This window comes from Vulpes vulpes, chromosome 14, assembly GCF_048418805.1.
Source record: "Vulpes vulpes isolate BD-2025 chromosome 14, VulVul3, whole genome shotgun sequence".
Taxonomy (NCBI): domain Eukaryota; kingdom Metazoa; phylum Chordata; class Mammalia; order Carnivora; family Canidae; genus Vulpes; species Vulpes vulpes.
This window is the reverse complement of record NC_132793.1, coordinates 70,377,724-70,405,428: the sequence shown is the minus strand read 5'-3', so window position 1 is coordinate 70,405,428 and position 27,705 is coordinate 70,377,724.

Genomic DNA, 27,705 nt, shown 5'->3' with positions numbered 1-27,705 from the left:
TTTATTGGTTAAATATGTGGGGCCATTTCAGACTGCTTAGGTTAGCTAGAAAATAAAATCATATTAATGCTCAATTCTCTCTCTCTCCATATGTATATGTATATGATTTTTTAAATTGTATTGTCACTGGTTGATTCATAAACTATGTTATCAATCTTTCAATTTGCTTATTCCAAGCAACGTGCTACTTGGTGAATTCTTGGATTAGTGTAAACCTTTTCCACAAGCTCCTTCCTTGAAACAAAAGGGTCCTCAAAGTATGTTTTATGAAAACATATAATTTTTTAGAATTTTCTTAATTTACTCTCCTTCAAGGCCATATGACATAGTATTAAAGGAATTTTAGTTAATTAAGTTTAAATCACACTTAAATATGGTAGATGATGTCTCCAAAAACTGGGAAGAGGTTATTAAACAATGATATGAAAATATTACCTCCACTTCATCTTTCAAGTTTTTTTTTTTCTTTTAAGTGAAGTATAATTGACTTTCAAGTTTTTAAAGATGGCATAAATCTCTGTGATTACTCTAGGGATGAGATTTAGATTCACTTTTTTTTTTTTTTAGCAGGGTTAAGGTGTAGGGACTCCACTTATACTTTCTACCAAACTCCCCTTGACCATCTATTTAATAAGGTAGAGTGGGTATTTTTTCCAGTTGCCAAAGAACTATAGCAACAAACACAACCACAAGGTAGGTTCCTGGTATTACTGAGTTTATGGTAAGACAGACTCAAGCCACTCATCACTTAATCTTATCATGAGCTCTAATAGACCATATTGTCATTCCAGGTCTTCAAGATTAATATTAGCACATGAAATCCAGAATCTCTGACAAGTCCATCTATATTTCACTTAATTTTAGATGAAATTTTATTTATCCTAAAATTTTTCCTTTCCCTCATTTGTCTAGCAAGCTTAAAAGCCAATTATATAATATATCCAACAGATGTTTATCTTCTACAAAATATTGAATTATTTCCAATTTTTCATTATGTATTTTTCCTTCCAGATTTGACAATAATTATTCACTGGGAATATAGTTGGCTCTGACTCTTTAGGTCTGGAAATAATAAGTGATGGGGTTAGAGTAAGAAAATAATTGATTTCCCCCTCTCAGCACTCAGATGAGGCAAAAACTCTGTTTAGGCAAAGCAAAAACCAACAAAAAAACCAAACATTTTAACAATAGCTAAAGATAGGGTACTTTTCTGGCAAAGCAGTAGGGTTTTGTTGTTTGTTTTATAAACTGTATGGATTTATGTGGACAAAGTCCCATGACTACCTTCATACATTATCACCTAAATTCTCCAGTTGCCACTCATTTCAGGACCATGACCACTCTTTCATGTAAGAAACCTACTTATAGGGGAACCTGAGTGGCTCAATCGGTTAAGTGGTTAAGTGCTTGCCTCTTGATTTTGGCTAAGGTCATGAGACTGAGGGTCTTGGGTCTTGAGACTGAGCTCTGCCTAGAGTTTCATGCTTATTGGGGATCTGCTTAAGATTCCCTCTCTCTCTTTCTCTCTCTCTCTCTGTCTTCTCCCTGCTCTTGCTAACACAAGCACTTTTTCTCTCTCAAATAAATAAATAAATCCTTTTTTTTTAAAAAGAAACCTATTGGGGATCCCTGGGTGGCGCAGCGGTTTGGCGCCTGCCTTTGGCCCAGGGCGCGATCCTGGGGACCCGGGATCGAATCCCTCATCGGGCTCCCGGTGCATGGAGCCTGCTTCTCCCTCTGCCTATGTCTCTGCCTCTCTCTCTCTCTCTCTGTGACTATCATAAGTAAATAAATAAAAATTAAAAAAAAAAGAAAAAAGAAACCTATTGATAAAGTCTTATAATCTGGCAAAATTCAGACTTAAACTGTCTGTTTGTAATTGAACTCACACAATTAGGTTATAAGATAGAAAATGAATTAATATGCATAGAATGGGCCTAGTCTATGACCTAAGCCAAAAACATAGATAATTGATCTTTTTATAGTCTTTCTTCAATCCATTTAATGATACTAGAAGCAATATCTATCTGCAAATAGAATTTTGCATGTCATTATTACTAATGTAGAACATCAGCTACTTGTCTCTTAAGACATTTAGTTTCAGGGGATTTTTTATTTCAGTAGTTTAGAGATGACAATTCATAATTTCCCTCTCATTCTCATGATGCTAGTTTTCCCTTCTTTATTGTAAACTTAATTTTTATTTTATTTTAAGGTCTAAGGAGGCCACAGCCACCTTGAGATGCCATTTATTTTCCTGAAATTCTTTTGCATTTAAATAACTAGTACAAAAACGTCCAGAGTTGTTTGTTGTGGGAAAAAAGATGGATTTAAACCCAGGAAATAATTTTATTTGTTGGGTCAAAATGGAAAACAGGAGAAACTATATGAAGTAGGAAATAGTAACACAAAGTTTGTTCAAGTTCCTTTTTCAAGAATGACAAGCTCAGGACATTGCTGCTGGTATATCCATTAATAGATGTTTATCACTATGCCACAGAGTCTCACAATTGCTGCAGCCCTTTTAACACATTCTAGAACTTCATTCTGTGCCCTTTTGGTATTTCCTGCTGATTCAGAATTGAGCAGAATCTTTGGATACCTCACATTACCTGATCTTGTGGAATATCTTCAGGACTTTAGCTTTTACAGAGTTCGAGTTCTTCCCATCTATTCTGTAACTCTAAACATGTTTATGAATTCTGTATAGATGCATGTGATAGATGTCTAATACATGAATATATACTGAGACTGACATTTGCTGGTTTATATCATTTTCTGATTCTATGCAAGAATCAAGGATCTTAATCATGTCCAAAGATTATCACAGACACTGTGGAGTAAATGAGCATGTCTGGGACTTTTCTACCTTATTTAACCAATTAGTGTAAATAAAAGTGAAGGTAGTTCCCCTAAGAAGTTAATATTCATGTTACCTGTTTATGATGGCCTCAATTCAAACAGGGAGTAGTTGAGTAAAAATATGTCACATGTCACAAAATAACCATGCTCTCTACAGATCAGTTGATGATTTTTAATCTCCTCTTCAAACTTTTCTTAAATATGCTCCAGTTAGTAAACTATGCACCTAAAACCTGTAGAATTGTGCTATTTAACCCTTTCACCCAAAAGTACATTCAAATTGACAAGGATCTGGCTGTTTCCAAAATTATTCCCATTGAGAACAAAGAGCAAGTGTTAGAGATAAGGATGGAACTAGTGGGAGAGAGAGAGAGATCATATTTCCATATTTCATAGTTTCCATATTTCAGAACAATTAACTGGATTTCATGTTATGAATGCTGTTGAATACAGCTTTTATAAGTAACAATTGTAAAGATGTTTTTTAAATGTGTAGTCAAACTAGATTGTGCTGAGTATCTTATTGTGAATACAAGCTCAATAGGTAAGTCAAATATTTTTTAAATGGTTAGAATGTTTAATGGTATGATAATTTATCTACTATAATAATGAGACATCTTTAATGTTCTTTGTTATATGCTGTATCTAATCAATCATCTCATTCATCTTAATTTTAATAAGTATTCCTACAGGTAAGTGGTTAAATATTAAATGTGAGTTGAATTTCTAGTCTAATATGCCAGGATTTTCCTAATCCAGCTAGAGGGCTTTTAATTTCTATCTGACAGGTATTACTTATCATGTCAATGAAACAACCAAAAAGGAAAATATCTTTAGATGAGATCTTTGACGATAATATCAGAAGTTCACTCTTAATTCCTAACTATATATCATTTATTACAGCTCTGTAATGAGATATATATTATTATAATATCAAACATGGCAAAACTGGGAGAAAACAGGAAATGTTGTTGCTATGCATAGTGAAAATTATAAGCACTGTATTTCATAGAAAATTAGTCCTCAGAATTATGTTTAAAGTATGTCGTATTCCCATGAAGGTATATGGGTATATGTGCCAAAATCAATAAAACCTACATTATTTTCTAAGTAAAGATTTTTTTAGCATTGTATTACTCTGATGACATCATGGGCATCACAAATATTGGTCATTGCTCCTGGAATGGTAAAAATGAGGATAAAATCCTTAACAAATATCTCTTTTTTGATATACGTAAATAGAAATTTTCAATCCTACTCCTGGTTTTTAGACCACCTATAAAGTGCCTATCGTAGAGTTTTTCCCATTCCTTTGTTTTATTTTATTCCCTCCATTCTAGTTCATTTCCTTTAACTTTACATTTAAAGAAAACAGACTATTTGCCATTGTGAATTAAAATATAGTGCAATAAGATATTTCTAATATGGTTAAACAGTATTAATTAATCTAGTTATTTATTGAAGTCAGAATAAAATCTACACTGGTCAGTAAAAGTAAATGAACCTTGAATTCTAAGGATAATTTGATCAAATATCTTTCCATAACATTCCCTAGAAAAGATGTGAGATGTGAGTAGTATAATATCTGGTTGTGAGTGTCCAGAGACGTAACTCAGACAGTCATTATATGGAATTGTGCTTTAGAGTCCAATATGGTATAGTGCAAAATAGATACAGCATCTTTCTGTTGCTGCCTGCCTGTTTGATCTACAGGAAAACCCATGACTTTATCAAAGTATACATTTCTCAGAGGATGACTTTAACCAAGGTTTTTTTTCTTTTTTTTTTTTATTTATTGGAGTTCAATTTGCCAAAATATAGCATAACACCCAATGCTCATCCCATCAAATGCCCCCCACCAGAGTCCATCAACCAGTATTTTTTTAACCAACTATTTTTTATACATGGTTATATTATGCCATACTAGCTTTTCCTTTTTGCCTCAGTTTCATAAAAATTTCCTGTGAAAATGGATTATCTCAGTAAACTATATATAGGTCAAAGATATGTCTAATTAATGCAAGCCAAATAAATCATATGATTTATACATACAGATCTTCGATATATCATCTCAAGATATTGTACATGGCATTTATTTTTCTACACATCACTCCTGTCTATACACATGCAGGTCATTCAGTTGAAAATGAAAAAGCATTATACTTTCCATAGTACCAGAGGAAAAATAAAACACTATTTTATATTTTCTTTGGAATCTCCCTACTAATTAAGCATATATATCTAAGTGAAGCAATTTTCAAGGTGGCTCTGAAGTGGGCTTCAACTGATAGTGGGAAAATATGATCCAAGCAGTGTAGCACCCATATTTGTCACATCTTTCCTGGTACTCCAGCTGAATTTCAACTGTCAGCACCTGCATCTATGTGCATGAGATTTCCCCACTTTACTAAGGAAAGTCATGCAATCCTCTTAAGAGTACTTGTGACAAGTGCAACATGCCAAAAATAAATATTCCCCAACAAACATTCCTCAACCAATGAACCTCTGCAGTTGGTGTATAATTATCCCAATTCTCTCAGACCTCTAAAATATGTGCTATGCGTCTCTTCCCAAAGTTTTCCAGAATTATTTTCTAGCGATGATTATGGCAGCTGTTTTAAAGTGTGAATCTTATTATCCTTTTCCTCTGTGTATCAATTCCACCACCTTTCCCACTTATGTTAATCGAACTTCTCAGTATATCACTTGCATCAATACTGGTTTCAGGATCTAATTAGGGGAGAATCCAACTTAGTTGATATGAGATGAAATAAAGAAGGTGGGGTATACATGGACTATAAAAAACTACAATGTGTGTCTTGTATTAGAGGTTTTATCACCTCTCAGGTGCATCTCATTGTAGACATGTGGAAAAACATGCCAAATTTCAGAAGATAAACGTGTAACGTAAATTTTTACATAAAATTCCTCATTTTGTTAGTTTGTTTAAACATTGGCAAGTAATGAAATTTTATTTAAATGTACATGGCTATTAAAAAATACATCAAGGGCAGCCCCAGTGGCCCAGTGGTTTAGCATCGCCTTCAGCCTGGGGTGTGATCCTGGAGACCTGGGATCGAGTCCCACGTCAGGCTCCATGCACAGAGCCTGCTTCTCCCTCTGCCTGTCTCTTTCTCTCTCTCTCTCTCTCTCTCTCTCTCTCTCTCTCTCACTGTCTCTCTCTCAGTCATGAATAAATAAATAAAATCTTAAAAAAATACATCAAACTAAGTGGCTAAATTGGAGCAAAAATAATCTCTTTTGAATAATGCTCTATCACCACTGATTCTATCTTGTCTAGCTTCAGGGAACTCATTTGCTCTAGGCTACTCTTAAAATTGGTACCTTTGAAATTAAGCTGATAAGTGTAAAGTAGCAGTACTTTCCAAATGTTGTATATTCTCTTTCCAAAATCCAAAGCACCATAAAAAATCTGCCTTTTCCTTAGTGGTAGAAGTTACAAAGTATAATAGATTATCCTTGGATAATTTGGAACCATAATAACTTCATCAATGTGTTTGGTTTCTGAATATCTATGTATTTCCCTCCCATCCCCTCTGGTAAGCATATATCTATTTTCATCTGGTTGGATTCACACAATGCCACCAATATAGTGGACTAGCGTGGTGTTCTGAAGAATCTTATCATAGTCCAGATGGTTTTGACCAAAAACTAGCCTCCCCAAAATCTCAGTTACAAAAAAGTCATGTAAAATATGTATACAACATGAGTAAAATCACAGTTCTATCATCAAACATAAAAAATTTTAGATGACTAAATCTTTGCTAGAGACAAATTATTTTTGTATACATAACAAAAATATTTTAAAATAGTTAATTTTCTTTTATTTAAAATGAGATTTGGGGGAGTTAATTTTTGTTCAAAACTACCTAGATTTATTTTATGCAAAATTTCAATTCACCACATATCATGATCTAAATTTGTGGTTCAAGGTGATAAAAATTCTATTATTGTGCACACGGGTAGAGTTGTGACAAAATACTTCCATTGCATGGTAAGAAGAACCCTTAGAATAAGAACAGATATTGTAGGAGTTTGATTTTAAACACTATTACAGCATTCAGTCAACTTCAGTAGGTGAATAAAAGAAGATAATGCTTTCTTTAAGGGTGAATAAAAATGTGTAAAGTATGAAAACCTGATTCTTAACTGAGAAACTTTTTTTTTTTTTTAATGGGATGCCTGGCTCTCTCAGTGGTTGAGCATCTGCCTTAAGTTCAGGACGTAATCCCAGACTTCAGGGATCAAGTCCCACATTGGGCTTTCTGCATGGAGCCTGCTTCTCCCTCTGCCTATGTCTCTGCCTCTCTCTCTTTGTGTCTCTCATGAATAAATAAATAACATCTTTTTAAAAAAATAAAGATGTTATTTATTTATTGACACAGAGAGAGAGTATAAGCAGGGGGAACAGCAGAGGTAAAGGGAGAAGCAGACTCTCAGCTGAGCAGGGAGCCCAAAGTGGAGCTCAATCCCTGAACCCTGGGATCATGACCTGAACCCAAGGGAGACACTTACCCAACTGAACTACCCAGGTGCCCACTGAAAAATCTTCATAGGTATGATATAATACGGTAGCTATATTAGACAATCCCCAACTCAGATCTGGGATCCCAAATAAATACCACCTGTATCAAGAGTCTCTTTGTGCGATGCCTAGGTGGCTCTGTCAGTTAAGCATCGAACTTTTGATTTCAGCTCAGGTCATGATCTCAGGGTGGTGAGTTTGAGCACTGCATGGGAGTTAGCTTGAGATTCTCTCTTTCTCTCTCCCCTTGCTCCTCCCCCTGCCTGTTTTCTCTCTCTCTCTAAAATAAGTAAGTCTTAAAAACAAAAAGTCTCCTTGTCTAGTCACCCGATTCTCCCTTAAGTTAATTGAAGCCTCTATGCTTTAAATAGGAAGTTGACTGGCACTTTAATTGCAATAGAGTAGTTTGAATTTAGGATTTAATGCCACTGTCAAAGTTTAAGAATGTCAAATTTAAAAATGTCTTTAATACTCTATTGTAAATGGGTTTCCTAGATATCGGCCTCTTCCTGAAATTTCTTGCTACTCTTGATAACAGCAAAATTGACTTAATGCTGGTTATGTGTAAGGCACTATTCTGTGTACTTTACATGTTTTAATATACTTACTTTCACAAAAGCCTATGAAAAAGGTAATATCATTAATCTAATTTTATAGATGTGGAAGCTGAGGTATAGAGTTCTTATGGAGTTTGCCTAAGTTTACATAGCTAGGCAGGGACTGAGCTAGAATTTGAACCCAGAGTGACTTTGACCTAAAGCTATGCCGGAATATTGCCTCAGGAAAGCAGCAAGCAGTAGCCCCATAAATAGAAAAAGTCTGATGACTGTCTTCCCAAGGCAACTTGCCTCTAGAGAAAATAAATCCTTTCCCAGTAGACCTGTCTTTGTTGCTGCTTGAGATGGAGATAGTACTCTTCACCGACCAAAAAAAAAAAGAGCTTTGTTTCCTGAGACAGAGGCTTCTAGAAAATCCTAGTCCTCTTCACTGGTGTCAGCTTGTTATCCAACCTGACAGGGATAGTGAACATTTAAATATTTTTCTTCTTACTGATTTTCTTCCTTTATGGGCCTTCCAAGGACAGGACTCAATATTAAATCTGGATTTTGCTTTAATATAGTTCAGCGAGATTGTGTTCTTTATGAAATGTCCCACTTTAATTTAAAAGGAAGTAAAATAAGTTTTAGTTCTACTTTTGGAATGAAAATGTTAGCTCTTAATCAATCTAGCACCATTTTTGTTTTTGTTTTTTTATTGTCAGCACTATTGACATCTTGAACTGAGCAATTCTGGGTTGTGGGGGTGTTTGGTACATTGCAGGATATTTAGCAGCACCCCTGGCCTCCACACACTACATGCCAGTAGCATCCCCCCAGGTATAACCAAAAATGTCCTGTAGTTTGCAAAATCACCCCAGTTAACACTTAGACTCTAGCACTTCAAAAATAAAATAAAGATTGATGATGAGATCAAATTGACTGTAAAGAAGAGTGTTTAATGTGACCATTCTAGGAATTGTTCCTTAGAAAAATAAGTTAATCAACAGGGCAATTTTTTTCTAAATTATGTTACAATGTTTCTATTTACCTCACCTAGATGTAAGCCAAATACCTAACTTATCCTATATATTTTATATTGATAATTGCACGAAGGCCTATACACTTGCCTTGTGTAGGACTAAAAATCACATAAACAAAATCTAAAGATTTAACTCTGCTCCATGACATGACATATAGCAGGATAATGAAATAAACTGAGGCTGGGAATGAATGAAATAGTGCAGCAAGTTGAGGAGGCATTCTGAATCCAGACAGATCCCAAAAGTCAAGGGTCTTTAAGAGTATCAATTCAAAGTCAAAATGAGCTAAAAGCCACACATCAAGATGGAGTAATAGGTTAAAGCAGTCAAGCTGTCAGGGACTTAAAAGCAACAGTATGTGTAGAGATAAATTTATACCTCAAGTCAGAGAGGAGCCCTTCCTTCCAAATGCAGACTTTTAGAATCAGACATGGTAATTGATTTCCCAGAGCAAACTATTGCACAGTATGGTCCACTTAATGGGTGTTGAAAATTATCAAGGAGAGTTGAAGAGAAGAAATATATTAATGTATATATTAGATTAAAAACAAAAGAATGTGGTGAACTTGTATCTCATAGTTAGAGAAGGTTAGAAGAGAAATATAATAGTATTATTTTATTATTTTTATTAATTATTTTTTTAATGCTTTTATTTATTTATTCATGAGAGACAGAGAGAGTGAGAGAGAGAGAGAGAGAGAGGCAGAGACACAGGCAGAGGGAGAAGCAGGCTTCCTGCAAGGAGCCCAATGCAGGACTCAATCCCAGATCCCAGGATCACACTCTGAGCTGAAGGCAGATGCTCAAACGCTGAGCCACTCAGTCGTCCCAATAATATTATTTTAAAATGCACACAATGAGGTCCAAATAATTTAAATGACCATCTATGTGCTTATAGCTACTAAGAAGAATATAAACCCAATCTCTTAATTTCTCTAGTATCCTTTCCAAAGCATAGTACTTGTTTTAGACTAATAAAACATCTCTGATTTAGTAGTTGGAGAAACACAGGTTTTTGTAGCATATTAAACAAACCACTAGTCATGACTATTCATGACTATTGAGAAGGCAATACATTTTATCAATAAATAAAACTGACAGCAGTATTAGTTACAGTTTTTAAAAATATACTTTTCATAAACATCAGATATTTTGTTTGGCTTACCTAAGAAATTACTTACTCCAATTACAATAGCTCTTCTTTGGTACATACAACTGCAGTATCATTTGCACACTTCTATCCTTAGCATCTCTTCAAGCATACTGTATGATAAAATGTCTCTTGTACTTTCTGTTTGCATAAACCTTTTAAATACAATATATGGAAATGTTATTGAAAGCTAAACTTTTTAACATAGAAACATATTTTCATGGGGCTCCTGGATGGCTCATTCAGTTAAGTATCTCACTCATGGTTTCAGCTCAGGTCATGATCTCATGAGTTATAGGATGAAGCCTCCCATCAGTCTGCATGCTCAGCAGGAGTCTGCTTAAGATTCTCTCTGTCTCCCCTCTAAAATAAATAAATAATTTTTTTAAAAGAGATGTCTTCTTGGGACATCTGGGTGGCTTAGTTGGTTAAGCATCAGATTTGATTTTGACACAGATCATGATCTCAGGGTTGTGGGATCCAGGTCTATGTTGGCTTCACACTCAGTGGGGAGTCTGCTTGAGATTCTCTCACTCTCTCTCTCTCCCGCCCCTCTCTGCTCATACTCTTTCTCTCCAATAAATAAATAATTTCTTTCTAAACATGTATTTTCTTAGAAGAAAAAAACAGTATTGTATATATATAATGTATTTCTCCCTAAGTATCCCTAAAAACATAGAGAAGGAAACTTATGTAAATAAATACAATGCATATATAAAATAAATGTATCTCATGCAAGGAATACCTGTAGGATCTGTAGGATAGTGATTTTTTTCTCTGTGTGAGGCATCTCTCTCTTTCTTTTTCTCTTATTAATAAGATTAATCAGATAAATCTTAAATTTTCCTTTTTTGATTAAATTTGCTAATCAAGACATTTTGTTAATCTTTGTAATGAATACAATTGATGCAAATATCATCAATTTATTTAATAAATTTGATCAAAGTTATAATATGAACAATAAACATTTTACCTTAAAATGTACAAATATTTCCACATTTGAAAATGATTTCTAAATGATAATTCAATTTAAAAACAATTGTTTGTTCAATTGTTATACTAAATATACTACTTGTAGTCCATTCCCTTGCAGTATTTTGTTCACAGAATACTACTTATAAGACATCACAACTAGGAACTCAAATGTATATTTAACAAACTTGCATTCAGCTTCTATAAACTGAGATTTCCAAATAAGCACACATTTTTAAATGACATATTTGGCCATGGCATAATGGTTTACAGCCATATAACAGATATTCCCAAGACGGAAATAGCTGTGACTCTCTGGCATTTAGGAAGCAACAAGTCATGACTTTTATTAATACTTTATGGGAGGTTGTGGAAACTGAGAATTGGTGTATGCTAAATTAAAATAGAACCTTTGATTTGTTAAAATGTATTAAGAAAGAAAAGAAGCTCAAGATCCAAAACACAGAATTACTAAATCTATTAGTAGCTAAGGGGATTAGCGGTCAAGGTAAGTTTATTGTTCAGGATCTTCATCAAAACTTCTTCCCAAGTGTTAAGGATTTTTAGCGAGATCTCCACTAGATCTCCAAGACCTAATTGGAGATCTCCACTAGATCTCCAAGACCTAATTCCACCAGGAGGCCTTCAAAATGCTATCTTTTCAAGCAGTCACACTGAATTGTGATATAACACAGAAAAATTATATGCTGTATTTCTACTATGGATTAATTATTATAGAGGGTCTTATGTAGGCCAATGAAAATGTCAACAGTAGAAAAAATATATTACTTGACTACATGTAAAATATATAGCACTAAAATTATTGAAGAGAATTATGAGATTTTTGGTCATAAGAACAAACAATTGTTTTTAAATTGAATTATCATTTAGAAATCATTTTCAAATGTGGAAATATTTGTACATTTTAAGGTAAAATGTTTATTGTTCATATTATAACTTTGATCAAATTTATTAAATAATTATAATGACATTTTAACCAATTTTCGTTAAGTTCTTCATTTTTTACATTTTGAAAATAAAAATATTGTTTTCTACAGGAAGTCAACTTGAAATATTTTTATGCATTATGACTTACACACATATAAAAATGATTGGTTTACTGCCTTTTCTCATCTTATAACTGAATAGAGTAAAATATTCAAATAGTTAAAATACACTATTCAAGAGTTACAATGTAGTTAATATCATTTTACTAAAAATGATGAATTTGTAAAATTAGCATTTTCCCCCATGTCGATTATGGTGTTATGGAAAAAAGTTTTTGCCGTGATGCATCTATATGCATAATCAGTTTCATAATTTGGTCTACATGGCAAAACCAGTTAGGTAAAATTGCTGTGCAATTAAATACATTTTTTAAAAAAGAATAGATCAGGGATAGGTTTGTAGCATTACATCAATGGATTTCTTTACTTTACAACTTAGTTGTAGTTACTAATAGTATTACCAATAATGAGACAATAAAATATCATCACTTTGCTTAATGTTTTAATTACCCCAAATATTTTTTACTTCTTACAGATGATAATTCCAGTACTTTATTTATTAACTTGAATACTGAGAATCACCTCAGAAAATAGTTAATATTTTAAATGTAGTTAAATCTCTAAAATGTTGATGTTGGAATTACAATATTTTCTAAAGAAAGTTGTTAATAGAGAATCATGCTAATTTTGAAATTTGCAGCTAAAGCTTCTTGTTATAACATTAAGCCCTTTCCAAACAATCCAATCTAAGAGCACCTCTGTCACATTCTGTCCTGCATACTAATTTTTATTTATGGCACTTTACCACCATCTGATTTATTTATATGTAGACACAGATATATATATATATATATATATATATAGATATAGATAGATAGATAGATAGATAGATAGATAGATAGATATAGATATAGATATGGGTATAGATATCGTCCATTATTAGAATTTAAGCTTCAAAAACAGATGACTTATGTGTTTTATTTGACACTGTATTTTCAAAAACTGTATTTGGAATGGGACTATCCATAAATATTTCCTGAGTGGATTAATGCAAGAAAAGTCAAATGAATAAATAAATGAAAGATTCCTGGCTGCTACTCAGCCTAGAGTATGCTCTATTCATGTATTGTCAATGGCAAGATTTCATTCTTTTCGATGATTGAGTAATATTCCATTGTGTACATATACCACGTCTTTATCCATTCATCAGTTGATGAACATTTGGGCTTTCCATTATTTGCCTATTGTTGATAATGCAGCTATAAACATAAGGGTCCATGTATCCCTTTTAGTTAGTATTTTTGTATCCTTTGAGTAAATACTTAGTCGTGCATTTGCTGGATCACAGAGTAGTTCTTTTTTTAACTTTCTGAGGAACCTCTATATTATTTTGAGGAGGGGCTACAGAAGTTTGCATTCCCAACAACAGTGCAAGATGGTGCCTCTTTCTCCATATCTTCACCAACTTCTCTGTTATTTCTTGTGTTGTTGGTTTTACCCATTCTGACAGGCTTGAGGTGCTCCATAGAATTTTAACATTTGAAAAGCAGCTTGAAATGTAGAGCTTTTGATGGTAAAAGCATGGTGCTAGGAAATCTCTGGTTTCAGGAAAAAGTCCTATTTCTTTTGCTGTACCTCACTGAAATGTATAATTGCTGTTTATTAAAGATGTCCAAATGCCAGAAACTGATCTATCAGTAAAGATATAAGAGGTTGTAGCTGTAGGCAGAACAAACTATGTTTGTTCTGGCTCACTTTGCTGTAGCAGGGCTTAAAACATCATTATAAATTTGAGCTAATAGTAATATCCTTAGCATAGGTAATTTGGGGTTGATATTTGAAATCTCTACCTTCCAAGAGTCTTCTCTCTTCTTCCCTCCTGGTTTTTTTATCCCTCCTCTCTCATGTTCTCTCTCTTTTGTCTTAGAAGGAAGCATCCCTCACAATGAACCCTGCTTTCTGAGGCCAAGGGAATAAGTGGCTTTGTTCACACTTGCGATCACTAGACCATCTGGTGGTAGCCCCATTTCAGCTACTCTGAAGAGTGTTTTTCCCACCCTCTAGATATGGGAAAGTATTAATTTTTAGGTTTTTAGTAATGTATTGGTTTATAGGAGAGAAGATGCCTCTCCTGTCTGGCCAATAAACATTCTTCGCATTTTGGTTTTTGTTTATCGGTTTTGTTTTGTTGTCAGTATTTTTATGTCCTTTAATTATTCTGTTATTCCCATTAGATCCTTATAGTATTATTCTTTTAAGACGTTCTCAAATTTTTTTATTAAATAAAAAAAATCTTCCTTAAAATTCTATTAAATTCAGGTTTGAAAATATAAATGAAAGTCAATTTTTAAAATATTTGGTAGACGTCATTATATTAAAGAGTAAAAGTGTTTTAGGTGCACCTTGAAATACACAATTAATGTAAGAGAAGCCAAGGATTCAAACTTATTTCACATTAAAATCTCATTATCGGGATCCCTAGGTGGCGCAGCGGTTTGGCGCCTGCCTTTGACCCAGGGCGCGGTCCTGGAGACCCGGGATCGAATCCCACATCGGGCTCCCGGTGCATGGAGCCTGCTTCTCCCTCTGCCTGTGTCTCTGCCTCGCTCTCTCTCTGTGACTATCATAAATAAATAAATTTAAAAAAATAAAAAATAAAATTAAAAAAAATCTCATTATCTCTAATGTATCTATTTTTATAGCCAATGTTTTTATTAATCTCCTATCTTTTCCTTTTGTGGGATAAAATGAATTTAGCAACCATGGTTTCTTCAAATTCATCAAAAAGAAAATTAAGTTCTGTCAATGATAAGTCTATATTTTAATTTTAATCTTTAAGTAAGGGTTACATTGCACCTAATAGCAATTTTCACTAAGAAATCATATTATTATTTTTGAAAACTTCATGTTTATAAAGTACTTAGTTGAGAGAGAATCACTCCTTTACTCAATGTAGGCAGTTTTGAATTTAATTTTCTGATTTGACCTAAAACTGATGACTTAACTCTTATCCACAGCGCTTCTTCTTCCCACTGTGGAAGTGTAATAAACTGTACTCTTTCATGAACTCTCTTGATTGAAAAAGAAAAAAAAAAAAAAACAGACTATGGGTCCTTACATTTTTCAGTGTTTCTATTAAATTTATATCTTAAGGTTAATAAATTTCACAAAATTGCCAATGTATTTTAGGAAGTCAGTTTAAGTTCATATATTTTCTATGGAAACCAGGGTGTTTTATAATAAATTTTAACAGATTCTGGAGTAGATATGACCAATTTATCTCCTAGAAATTTGCCTAGAAAACTAATTATACTGCTTCCTCTCAATTTAGTGAATTATCACACTGTTATTAGGCAAACAAGTTGGTCTGTTAGAGTTTCACTGAACCATGCTGATAAATGACTAATAGTCAATGTTTTCTAAGGTATTATAAATATATTTTTCTACCCCTGTTTACTCAAGTATAATAAATACAAGAATATCCTCCACATGAGAAAGACAGATAAAGCATGGAGATTTGCCAGCTATTAGTTGCCTTGCCAAAAGAAGATAGCATCATATTCAATAATTCTTACAAAAACTGTTTTTACTCATGGCAAAATATTCCTATGGGACTCCTCTTGAGGAGTTATGCAGTCTTTAAAAATAAGTAATGAAATTATAGAGTTCATGGAAGAAAATTGTTCTCTCTCCCACGTTCATCTATTCTACTGTATCTGAACTTGAAACATCCTTGTATTTTGTTTTTAGTGCAACATTTCACCCTTAACAGAAATAGGCATTAGAAAAACATGCATACCCTACCACGGGTTTATGGTATAATAATTAAAACAAAATTCCTTATGCCCCTATTTGAAATGGTGTATTTGGGGTGTACTGAAAGTATTCACACTGAGAACAAAGCACCATAGTTCAATTCGGAGTAGAGAAAATTAATGCCTTTTCAGTGTTGAAAACGGTTGGGAAAATAGGAAGTCTTACTTTTTGTGAGAGTGTAATTCTTCAGCTTACTGAGAGGACAATTTAGCAGTAACTAATTGAAATTAAAAATAAATATTCTGTAGTAATCTAATTTCAGAAATAGTATCACTCCGTGCCAAGATATTTGTATAAAGATTCTTATAGTAGCAGCAATTGTAATTATTATATATAAAATAAGCATAAATAATACGAATATCCATCAGAAGCACCATGGCTAAATACATTACATGGAATACTCTAGAATACTAAGCAGCCATAAAAAAAGAAAGAAAGAAAGAAATAAGAAAGAAAGAAAGAAAGAAAGAAAGAAAGAAAGAAAGAAAGAAAGAAAAGAAAGAAAGAAACTAAGCAGCCACTAAAAAGATCTATTAGATCTCTGTGTCCTGATATGGAGAAACTATTACTATTTTTGTTTTTTGTTTTCTTTTTTTGATATGGAGAAATTAGTAACATGTTCCCTTAATTAAATACAAGTTGTGTTATATTTAATTATATTTAATAAACATGTATAGTGCCTTCTAAATGTCACATACTGTCCTAAGTGTTTTATAAATATTAACATTTGGTAATTTTTAGCAACAACTTTGTGAAGTAGGACTGTTATTATTTATCCATTTTCCAGAGGATGGAACTGAGGTATGGAGAGGTTAAGTGTCATTTTCCCACTTATAAGTAAGCAAGAAAATTTATATTTAAACCCAGAGGTGAAAGAGCAATGGGGCATATAGATACTGGATGATACCACACAATTGCCTCCTGGATCAAGAAAAGAAGTGGATTGTTTTTATAATTATAAAGTTCCCTCAAAGAAAACTGTAGAAATGATAAAGCACTTCTCATTTACATCCTCCAGTCTTGGGAAATTTCAAAGTTCAGTATATAGATCTAAATGCCAAGTTCTCTTTAAGATTAAAATAACAGAACACCACAAAATGTGCCTGAAATAGTTTGCCACTATTAGTCTTATTATCTTTCTTAATCCTGCAGGCAGATGTACTGTGTACTCTTAATTAACTAGAAATAAATCTCTTCAGAACTTTACATTAAAGTGACTTCTGACAAAGTTTGCTGACCTTAATCAGAAATCCAACTACATTGTAACCAGAGATAAATGCCTGCTTAAAATCCACTCGTGTACTAACTAATTCAGATTCTACCTAAGAATTCTGTATATAAATTGGAAGGAAATCATATTTTCGCACCCTTAATTACTTATTTTTTCAGCTGTATAGAAATTTAATTGACAAAATTGTAGTGTATTTAAAATATATATAGCCTGATGATTTCATATGCATATACATTGTGAAAAGGATTCCCACAATCAACATAAAATATCCATTATCTCAGTTACTTTTGTGTGTGTGTATGTGTGTGTGTGTGTGTGTGTGTGTGTGTATAAGACTGGATATGATCTACTCTCAGCAAATTTCTACTATACACTACAGTATTATTAACTGTAGTCACCATGGAACATTTAATCTTCAAATTCTATTCATTTTATAACTAACAATGTGTATCCTTTCACCAATCTCTCCCCATTCCCCCACCCCTAGTCCCTGGCAACTAACATTTCTCTATTTTTATGAGTCTTCATTAATTTTATTTTTTATGATTCTATAAATAAGGATATATATATATGGAGTTATATCACATTGTCTTTATCCATATCCTTTCAATTGTTTCCACACTTGAGATATTGCAAATAATGCTGCAATTAAAATGGGCATACAGATATCTCTCTCAAGATACTTATTTTGTTTCCTCCGGATATAAACCCAGAAATTGTATTGCTGGATCATACATTACTTCTGTTACTAACTTTTTGAGGAATCTGTACATTATTTCCATAAAGTACAGATTCCTCAGTGTCACAGTGACAATTTACATTCTCATCAACAGTATACAAGGGTTCTTTATTTGTCTACATCTTCACCAACATTTGTTAACTTTTGCCTTTTTGATAATACATAACCTAACAAATAGGAGGCAATATCTCATTGTGCTTTTGATGTGCATTCCCTTACAATTAATGATTGTAAGCAATCTTTTCATATACATATTGACCATTTGTATGTGTTCTTTGAGAAAATGTCTATTTGGGTTCTTAGCCCATTTTTAAAATGAGTTATTTGGGGATGCATGGGTGGCTCAGCAGTTGAGCATTTGCCTTTGGCTCAGGGCGTGATCCCAGGGTTCTGGGATCAAGTCCCACACTGGGCTCCCTGAGGGAGGCCTACTTATCCCTCTGCCTATGTCTCTGCCTCTCTGTGTGTGTTTCTCTCATGAATAAATAAATAAATAAATAAATAAATAAATAAATAAATAGTCATTTGTTTTTGCTATTGAATAGCACAAGCACTTTATATATTTTGGATATTAACCTCTTATCAGATATATAGTTTGCAAATATTTTCTCTCATTCCATATGTAGTTTTGTTGTTGTTGTTGTTGTTGTTGTTGTTGTTGTTGATGGGTTCTTTTGACATGCAGAGCTTTTTAGTTTGATGTAGTCCCACTTGCTTATTTTTGCTTCTACTGCCTTTGTTTTTGTTGCCAAATCCCAAAAATTTCCAAAACTAATGTCAAGAAATTTTCTCTACGTTTTCATCTAGGATTTCTAAATTTCAAACTGTGCATTTATTATTTAATTCCTTTTGACTTTTGGGTATGGTATAAAACAGGAGGTTCAATTACATTCTTTTGAATGTGGCTATCCAACTTTCCCAATATTATTTATTGAAGAAGCTATCCTTTCGCTATTGTGTATTCAATGTGTGTTTTGGAAATAGCTGACCATATATCATGAGTGTATCTCTGCACTTCCTATTCTGTTCTATTGATCTATATCTCTGTTTTGATGCCAATACCATCCCGTTTTGGTTACTATAGCTTTGCAATAGACTTTAAATCAGGAAGAGTGATGCCTCCACCGTTGCTTTTCTTGCTCAAGATTGCTTTAGCTTTCTGTTGTCTTTCATGGTTGCATGGCATTAATTCTTTTTTCTAATTCTGCGAAAAATTCCATTAGATTTTTGATAGAGATTGCATTGTATCTACAAATCACTTTAGTATGAATATTTTAAAAAGTATTAATTCTCTCAATTCATGAGTACAGGATATCTTTCCATTTATTTGTGTCTTCTTCAATTTCTTTCATCAATGTTTTATCTTACTGGTATTCAGATCATTTCTGCAGGACAGCTTTGCCAGGTAATGTATTCTTGGTTGGTGGGTTTTTTTTGTTTGCTGTTGCTGTTGTTCTCCTTTCAGTAAAACACTATAGCCTCACATTCTATCCTGGACTACAAAGTATCTGCTGAAAATTCTGATAATAGCCTCTTAAGACTCTATTTTTCTGAGAGTATTTTTTTTCTTGATATGTTTAAAATTGTTCCTTTGTTTTTGATTTTAGACAGTTTAATTAAAATGGGAGTCACAGAAGATCTCTTTGAACTGAAACTGTTTAGGAACCTATGAGCTTCATGAACCTGGATGCTCAAATCTCTTTAGCAGTGGAAACTTCTGAACCATTAGTTCTATAAATAAGCTTTCTACACTTTTTCATCTTCTCTTGGTATATTAAGAGTACAAAAGTTGTTCCATTTGGTAGTATCCCATATTTCATGTAGGCTTTCTTTACTATTTTTATTCTTTTTTCTTTGTTCTTCAAGTCTGAATAAATTAAAATGATGTGTTTTCAAGTTCATGTGTTTCTCCTGCTGCTTGATTAGGTCTGATATTGATTCTGTCCATCTAGTGATTTTTTTTCTCCTCCCTCTATTCCATTTATTATATTCTTCAGCCCCAGAATTTTTGTTTGATCCTTTTTTAGTTTTCATTTCTTTCTTGCTATTATTTTTTTCTATATCTCTGTTAGACTCACTTTGTTCATGTATCATTTTCCTAATTCTATTGAACTGTCTTTATTCTCTTGCAGCTGGATAAATATCCTTAAAATAATTATTTTGAATTATTTGCCAAATGATTTGTAGATATCCATTTCTTTGAGGTCAGTTACTGGAAAATGATCGTGTTCCTGTGGTGGTGTCACGTTTCCTCTATTTGCCAGGTTCCTTGATGCTTTGTGTTGTTATCTTCACATTTGAAAAAGCAGTCACCTCCTCCACTTTTTACTGGCTGGCTTTAGGAGAGAAAAGCCTTCTGTCAGTGCTGTTGGAGATTTTGTCTCAAATTTTCATTTGTTTCTTTGGATTTTTTTGATATTTCATTTTGTTTTATGGATATGACTATTGCATATTTCTTGTTCTTTCTTAGTGGAGGTATTTTTTTAAGATAGTATGGATTGTCTTGATCCTACAAAACAAGGCTGGTTCTGGCAGCCCCCCATTTACTTTGCCCAGCGTGATTCTGAGAGCTCAAGCTTTGTGCTTGCATTCAATCCTGCAGAGCAAGACTGGTGTTCCAGGCATACTCACTAGCTATCTGCAAGGTTCACATTCACCACCCTCAAGGACATTTAGAGGGAGCCAAGTATGGAATTGGGAGCATTTGAGTGAGGCATCTGCAATGTTCGGGGTGACCATGGACCAGATGACAAGAATCGACATGTGATGTGTCCTCCGTGGTTTGTAGACAGGCCTCCTGATAGAGACTGTGAATGGGTTAGAGGATCTGCAACCCTTTATCATGTTCCAAACCCTGGCTGCTATTCTCCAAGCTCCTTCCTGCCCTTCAGTCATGCAGCTCACCTCAGTATTCTGGATGGGATAGGAAAGATGTGGGCTTCTTTGACAGGCTCATACACAGCTTGAGAAGCTGGGTGCCCACTTACATGCTCTAATTTCCACTTATGAATAACACTATGGGTCAAGGGGGAGCAGGTCTCTCTTGGCATTGAACTTGTGATAACTTGGGGAAAGGATGGTGTGAGTAAGGTGAAACTGTTCATCTTACTCTCTTCAATGCATTTAATCTTTACTTATTTTTTCCTCCAACAGTGTACCAGAATTTTTCTGCTGAACTACCAAACTTTCATAAAGGTACTCTTGTCCATGAGTGATTGCTAAAATAACATTTTGCTGGTAATATGATAGAACTCTTATTTCACCTCTTTGCTGATATCATTTAGCCTTAATTCTTGATTAATGATTTCTAGCTGAATGTAAAAATAATTGTTATTTACAATTTATTAACTCATATAAGTATGTATGTTACTATTCTTGGAATAAAGGCTGCAAGTTTAGCAAATAAAATACCAATGTCCAGCTCAATTTATTTTTATTTATTTATTTCTAAAGACTTTATTAATTAAGTCATGATAGACATAGAGAGAGATAGAGAGGCAGAGACACAGGCAGAGGGAGAAGCAGGCTCCATGAGAGAAGCCCCACACGTCTCTACATTTAGATCTGCATAGAAGGGGACATTTTTAAAAATGAAAATATAGAAATATTTAAGATATTTATATTTAAATAAAGACATTTTATAAAATTATAATCAAATGTAGGATACTCAACTAAATTTGAGTTTCAGATAACAAAGTTTTTTTATTTTTAAGATTTTATTTATTTATTTATTTGAAATAGTCAGTGAGAGAGAGACTTTGAGCAGGAGGCAGAGGAAGAGGGAGAAAGAGGCAGAGGCCAAGTCGGGAGCCTGATGTGGGGGCTCAATCTCAGGACCCTGGGATCATGACCTGAGCCAAAGGCAGACACTTAACTTACTGAGCCACCCAGGTCCACTCAAACAAAGTCTTTTTAAAAATATAAGTATGTTCCAATACTCTGCTACATTAACAAAAATAGCTATTGATTATATGATCTTTAAATTGAGCTGAGATTATATGATCTTTAAATTAAGCCCTAGGTGGCTCAGCAGTTTAGTGCCTGCCTTTGGCTCAAGTCGTGATTCTGGAATCCCAGCATCGAGTCCCGCATCAAGCTCCTTGAGGGAAGCCTACTTCTCCCTCTACCTATGACTCTGCCTCTCTCTGTGTGTCTCTCACGAATAAAATATTTAAAAAAATTTTTAAAAATAAAACTTTCCTTAGACTTTTTGGTAGCTCAACTTTATGGTGGCTTATAATTAAAAGATTTACACATCAAATTGACTAAATCAGTGTTGGGTTTTATAAAGTAAAAGTAGGAAATAACAACTTGAGTTAATTATTAGATTAATGCTTTCCTGAGGTATTATTATGATGAAAATAACATTTAATTATACATAATACAAAACAAAAGATCTTCCAGGCTCAAATTGATGTACAGTTATGGGTAGAACTTTGAGATTCAATGACTGTTCAATATTCCTCTAATAACCTCAATTTATTCCCCACTTCCTTCTTCCTTTCTTTCCTTACATGAAAAAAAGGTCTCTCCTGATAATCAGTGCTGTCTTTCTGGCCACCTCAGTTGGTAAGCAACTATGATATTCTATTCAAGAATTTTTCTTTCAGGGATCCCTGGGTGGCGCAGCGGTTTGGCGCCTGCCTTTGGCCCAGGGCGCGATCCTGGAGACCTGGGATCGAATCCCACGTCAGGCTCCCAGTGCATGGAGCCTGCTTCTCCCTCTGCCTGTGTCTCTGCCTCTCTCTCTCTCTCTGTGACTATCATAAATAAATAAAAATAAAAAATTTAAAAATAATTTTTCTTTCACAGACTTTGTCATTATTCTAGGATGTCCACCCTCACTGGATCTCACCTAAATGGTATGAGAGAGTATCTGCATTCCAAATACTGCCAGGAAAAAAAAAATTGAACACACTCTTCTATTCCTATCAGAAGATTACCAATTACCTAATATCACATGGCCCACTTGGTCTTCTTGATTCTCTATATGTGTCCTTGCCTTAATCTAGATCATCATATGTACTTATCCTTGTATACTTTGAGGCCCTTAATACTCCTTTTACTGAACCACTCTTTAGTATTTTGTCAGATTCTATAATAAAGGATGTTTTAAGGATCAATACTTTGAAACATGTTAGATCTGTGGTAAGGATATTATGGAGGACAGTATCCAAACACCAAAAGTTAAATATTTATTTTTTGAGGTGGAGAGTTAGGTCCAGGAGTAGAATTTCTGAGCAGTTGTTCTGATTGCTTATCTTCTGAATACCCCTAATAAAATAAATTTATTTATTTTATCCTTCACATCAACTCTTAAATTTAATAGCTTCTATGTTTGAATCTTATATATTTATTTATTATTTTTAAATAAGGATACTAATTGAAAAGCAAAGTGAAGAAAGAGGATTTCTGTGCTTTTTCCTTATGTGAACTTTGTAGAAATCCAATTTTGTTGGAAAAATGCAGAATAAGTCATTCTTTAACAAAGGACATCCCAAGTGCCAGTGCTCGCCAGTGTTCTTCATCCAACTGAACTCCAATATTGAAGATCAAGACAAGTGGAGTCGATTACTTTCTAATAGCAGTAGTCCCTATTTGACCCTGCTGTCAAACTAGTGGGCAGTCTTAATAGTTTTGTAATTATATCTTAGGTTTGTGGCAGTTGTCAAGCTACAATAACTGCTCCAAGTTTACATTTGGATATTCCCTCCCCTGCCATTTCTTAGCATATATATAATTTATTTCTCCTGTTCATGCTTTGCCAATTAGTAGACAGCACAATAATGTAGGTTCCAAACCAGTCATAGGATTTTTTTTCTTTTGGCAGATTTCAGGAAAGGAAAAACACATAAAACCATATTTAACAATATCTAAAAGAGTTATTTTTAAAGCATAGAATATATTTTTGAGTAAAACTTAGCTTACTAATGGAAGAATATAATTATACTTATATATGAGGCAGGATGCACTGGTGTTTAAAACCTCCACACCTGGGATCCCTGGGTGGCGCAACGGTTTGGCGCCTGCCTTTGGCCCAGGGCGCGATCTTGGAGACTCGGGATCGAATCCCACGTCGGGCTCCCGGTGCATGGAGCCTGCTTCTCCCTCTGCCTATGTCTCTGCCTCTCTCTCTCTCTCACTGTGTGCCTATCATAAATAAATAAAAAAAAAAATTAAAAAAAAAAAAAAAAAAAAACCTCCACACCCATAGAGATCACATGGATTCTCCATATAAACTTGTCCATTTAGATGAAGGAATGCCATAGAATTCTCCAAAAAATAATGTCAGAATAGTTTAAACTGTGAATAACCATAAGCTACTTGATATTTTAAAAAATTAGAAGTAAAAATGTAACATAATTAACATTTTTTAACATTTTCCAAACTTGAATATTCCTGATGGAATATATCCATTCCTGATGGATATAAGTACCTACAGGATGATGCTATAATTATCTTCACATTGATAAAAAATGGGAAAACAAAATTATTGCATTGGTTAGTCTTAATGTAAAATAAGAATAAAGACATCCCTATTGCATAGATTGCATTCTTCTTTGGAATTGCTTGTTAACAACATAGTAATGTATTTTTAAAAATATTTTATTTATTTATTCATGAGAGACACAGAGAGAGAGGCAGAGATGTAGGCAGAGGGAAAAGTAGGTGCCCTGCTGGGAACCTAATGCAGAACTCGATTCCAGGACCCTGGGATTGCGCTCTGAGCCAAGGGCAGATACTCAACCACTGAGCCACCCAGGTGCCCCCATGATAATGTATTAAAATGAAGTGATATAATATTGCAAATAGTTATCACAAAATAAAAATTAGGTCCGTTTCCAATTAAACATTAGTACTCCCAGAATGCTCTTCAAAGATGTATGTCTGTCCTAATGATAAAGTGCAGATGTTGCTTTTCTGTAGAAGATAGATTGAAACTTAAGTCACTATTTTTTTTAAGTCACTATTTCTAATGCTGTTTTCTCCTTTCCTGATTATATTTTAAGATCTATATTATCTCTACAAAACTGACATAATTCAAATTGCCTTTCTTTTATATTCTACTATTGAATATCTGAGTGAATTAAGAGTTATGTCCAGGATTCAAGGAGAACTATCATGTATAGAAAACAAAGAGTAATAACTATCAGGAACTAGTGAGGAAACTAGCTAAAACATGGACATAGATTAGAAAGTATTTCATTTAGCTAAATAGTTATCCTACCACAAACATAAAATCCAAACCAGCCTTGGAGAGTAGGCATTTGTTCTTATTCACATAAAGTCCTGAATGAATGATAATATTAACAATTTGAAAGGATGTTGTCCATTATTTTGGGTGATTCTAGGACCTAATAGTTGATCACACCTCTTCCAGGAAATCCAAACTAGTTGAATAAACTTTAGACAAATCACAGGAAACAAGGACCAGTATTGCTACTGTACATGTATTGAGTCACAAAACTGGAACAAAGCTGGAGGTTTATAAACATCTAATTAACATTTTAACAATCATTAATCAAATCTTCTTTCTGGAAAAAAAAAAAGGAGGGGAGCTGCAAATTGGAAAGTGGCAAACTTTGCTTACATGATGATTTTTTTGGAACCAGAAATGGCACTCCATGAATGCAAGCTTGTTAAAGCACTTGTATGAAATTTCTCTAATTTCTAATCAAATTAACTCAATGCATGGTTTAAAAATCTAATAAATACAGAAGGAAATCTGATCAAAATAAAAAGAAAATTAAAAGCAAATAGTATTAGTTGTTGTTCCTACTTCTGAGTCACATTCAGCATAAGACTCATTTAGTTTTACACATGCATAAGGGACAGAGGAGATTACAGGGATATTTAGTAAATAACTTATTTTTTTAAAGAGTTTATTTATTTATTTATTTATTCATAGAGACACAGCTAGAGAGAGAGGCAGAGACACAGGCAGAGGGATAAGCAGGCTCCATGCAGGGAGCCCGATGTGGGACTTGATCCCGGGGTCTCCAGGATCACGCCCTAGGCTGCAGGCGGCGCTAAACCGCTGCGCCACTGGGGCTGCCCTAGTAAATAACTTCTATACAGTAATCTGATGATTTGGGATATTTAATGAATACCCTTACTTTACTGAGGACAAATTGTAGAGGCAAATATTGTCATTTTATTACATGCTATTTTACAGAATTTCCACTTGGATTTAGAATAACTGTTCCTGGATCATTCAGGAGTTGATCTTGAAACTATTCTTAAATGATGCTTCCTCATACTAGTTACACACATGTAATATACAATACTTAATTATATATTATATTTTTATATAATATTTAATTATATATAATATAATTATAATTATATAATTATATATAATATATAATATAATATATAATATTTATATAATATATATTTATATAATATATATATTTAATTATATATTATATTTTTAGCATTTTATGGTTTATAATAATAGATAAAAATATATCACATCCAAACATGTAGCAAGGGACAGATGCCAAGGGTAATTTAAATAGAGGTTGAACCTGCAGTTTGATTCATAATCTTTTCTGTTCCTAACAGTCTGCATATGGTTATATGCAGTCCACATACAGTCTGTATACAGATATAGCATAAAGACGACAGCTGCATCTTAATAAGACTTTTTGTTTTAGCATTTGGTATTGAAGATTATATGATTTCACAAGAAATTATCATTGAAATGAATGGCTATCTATAATTAGGTAAAATGACCGCAGTTTAAAATTCAAAAGGCCAAAAAGAGACAAATTTAGTATCAGTAGCAGTAAAATAAAATTATCATTTGATAATATAATATGATTGTCTATGTTGTGCAACTCACATTGAAATATAGGATTTAAATTTCAATAGACAAATTTGTTCTGTATTGACCTTGAAAAAAGTTTGTGATGTGGGAAACATAAAATTATGGTTTTTCCCTTATACTAAATATATCCCTTATATAGTCAGAGTGAATTATTGTAATCTTTTCAGAGTGAATTATTGTAATCTTCTCTTTATAACATTTTTATTATTTGAGAAATAGCTTATGTTATTTGAGAAGGTGAAAAAAAAATTGTGTGACAGCGCCTGTTTCTCTTCCAGTAAACAACTGCAGCAAGTAAATAGGAAAGAAAGGTCAAAAGTTTTTATCACTACATTTCAGTATGATTTTCCCCTAAATATTAGATGGTTACATTATTATCTAGAGGTTTTGCATGCTTTCAAATTCATGAAAATAGAGAGAAAGGAAGAAAAGTTTGAAAAATGAGAAAAAAATTAGTCAAATTAGAAATTTTTCCTATAAAAAAGAATGTTTTCCTATGTTTAGAAGATGCAGGTAGATTTGTGTCACATTTTGTAATAATTTCTGAAATAAAATTATTCTCAGGTTTAGAAACAAAGTTGATATGACCCATTTCCACTAAAAATGTGATATGATACTTTATTATATCTTAAAATATATCAGGTGAGAATAAGTAGAGCTATTTTTGTAGACTATATAAAGAGAATTAAAATTCTTGTTTTAGGTGTTCCAGCTCATGCATATGTGCATGCATGTACACACACACATACGTATACACATGCACAAAACAAATAAACCTAAAACAAAATTTTGGAAAAATATACTCTTGAAGATTACAAATTATTTTGAAAATAAATATTTATTGGTTATGGAGGACTGAAATCTCATGAGTACAAAACTTGCAAAATCTGTAGTTCAGGTAGAAAGCACTGTCTGAAGGACTAATTATGAAGTTAAGCACTTAGAATTATTGAAGTTTAGAATTTCTAAA